Raw genomic sequence first — 2,640 nt, forward strand, 5'->3', positions numbered from 1 at the left:
AAAATTTGGTTGGTAGGGTTTCGAGTTGCAAAACGACGGACGCGTGTAACTGTGACTGCTTCGTTTCTGGTGACGACGACCGTCGAAGATGATAAGGTTCGTCAACAGGGATGCATGGGTATAGTCCTACTAAACCCGGGTTCGTTCGAGCGAGGTCTTCGTGAATATTGACGTACAACCCAGCGTACAGAGGGTCAGATAGCGACGTCATGTCGAGGTAAGCGTATGAATAGATAGATCGCATAGACAGTCATCGTAGCGGGGTGACGAGAACTTAGAAAAGAATTTGACCACCACTTGTCAAATTGCAAGTAAACAAATGTGTGTCATAAAGAATGCAGCAGGGCTAATAGACAACATGTTACTACCCTATTTAAACATACCATAACATCACACCATGAAAAAGTAATCTAGCAAGTAGGCAATATAAACTTAAATCATACCACCTAAAGTGTTGAGCCTTGCACGTGGAGCGAAGCGTCGTTGTGGATCGTTGAGCACTGTACAAGTTATAGTCTGGTCTTAATAAAAACTTTTTCCTTATTAAAACCAAGTTCACTATAACCAATGGCTCTGATACCAATCTGTCACACCCCCAAAATCCACACGCGGAGTATCACCGCTTGGAGGCGTGACATGACCAGGATCCAGCCACTAATCATATTGAACAATATAAATTAAGTAAATAAAAGTCCCATCCAATCAATATAATTGGTGTCAAAACAATTCAACCAAGTTAAAGTTATCAGCGGAAGCATAAAGTTCAAAACCCAAAACATAAGTTAAAAGTTCATAAGTTTAACATGGAACTCAACAGTCCATGTCCCACAATGACCTCTCCTTCTCGTGCAAGCTCCATCTACGCACCTAACGACCTGCAAGGCATGTAACAACGAGTCAACAACAAAGTTGAGCGAGTTCACAGTTGGTGTTCATTATTAAGTTGTTTCAAATCCAGGAGTTCATTTGTAAGTTGTAAGTTAATCCGCTTACCCTGTTTCCCAAACATATCCATAGTTGGTGGGGGCTTCCCCATGTTAACCACTAGACCTGTTTACCATATCGACCACTGACTAAAGTAAGTTGGTGCCCTGACGTCAATATCTATCATCATTGACTAGTGCCCAGATCCATTAGTTCACGCCCGTCCTCTGCGGCACGGTGTGAGGCTTGTCAAACCTAAATAGCGCTATCTAACTAATGACCCACTCGCCATTGGCCCAACGATTAAGTCGATATAAAAGGAGGGACTTCATGATAGAGTGTTTTGGTCTAGTATCCGTGTTGTCACCCTTCAGTAAAGAGGGTGTGTACGTAATCCCCAAACCAGGAGATTACGCAGGTTCCGATTATATTCTTATCACGTGTTGTCACCCTTCAATAAAGAGGGTGTGTACGTGTCTCAAACCAGGATATCACGCAGTTTCAGTTTAAATCCTTTACCCATTCCCAACCCTTGGGAATCCCATGCCTTGTGAAAAGTGTGAACTCACCTTGATTTGCTCGGATTGTCAAGTTACTTCTACACGATAAATATTAAGTCTGCTACACGTGACCTAATTGTATAGTAAACGTAAGTAAACGTATGTGGGGTCATGCACTATCCTAGCGTTTCAAAACAGCTCCAGGTTTAAATGAACCAAATTAACAAGTTGTCATACCATGGCACAAGCAAATAATAATCACGTCAACAGATTAACAATTCACATAACAATTTTATGCACCTAACCTATGCATACTCAATTTACACACTACTTATACATAATACCCACATCAAATCGGCCCAATCAGTTTACATGTTATTAGCCCAATGTAACTCAATTAAAAGAAACCAATTTAATATTACCGATCCATTGTAGAGGCCCCCTTTATTATCATTTAATTCACTACCATTAATAACAACCCAATTTACTAGCCAAATAACTTGTCGTTCATAAACACATACACACTTCCTTCAGTAAATATCTAATATGAAATTATAATTGCTGCCTAGCTTTAATCGATTACATAGTCCCTATGATTAAATCATACATACAAAACAAGATCATGCAAAGGTTATCCAAACATGTTATTCACATTTACCAATACTTTTATTGGATTAAAAGACATATGGCCGACAATTATCATATGCACATAATTATCATTGGTCAATTGAGTTAGTGGGCTGCCCTTTTCCTTCATCACCTTTTCGGTAAACACATGGCCCTCAATTTATAAGAATCAAAGTGATTCATGTGACCACTGACAGTTTGTAACCTCTATTGGACCGATACAATTGTGTTCAGTCAAAGCATATGCTAATACTTAAATGATATTCAATCAAGATCATCTTCCTAGCCATTCATTACCAATCTACAGAAAGCACATCTAATATTAACGGCACATACACATCTATCGTTATCGGCACATATCTATCCTATGTGAACCAAGCATTACTAACATGCATACCTATACATCCGTATAACGAACTCACTTTTCAAACATTAACATGATTCAACTCACAGTCATCATCTTCCCATTATTTCATAGTTTTATTATCAATCAAACATGAACAGAAGCATATAAGTCTTTCCAGTTAACCGTTTAATCACGACATATGATCACACACAGTTTCATACACTTAAACAAGTTCACCGATTA

The sequence above is a fragment of the Helianthus annuus genome, chromosome 3 (assembly GCF_002127325.2).
Source record: "Helianthus annuus cultivar XRQ/B chromosome 3, HanXRQr2.0-SUNRISE, whole genome shotgun sequence".
Classification (NCBI taxonomy): domain Eukaryota; kingdom Viridiplantae; phylum Streptophyta; class Magnoliopsida; order Asterales; family Asteraceae; genus Helianthus; species Helianthus annuus.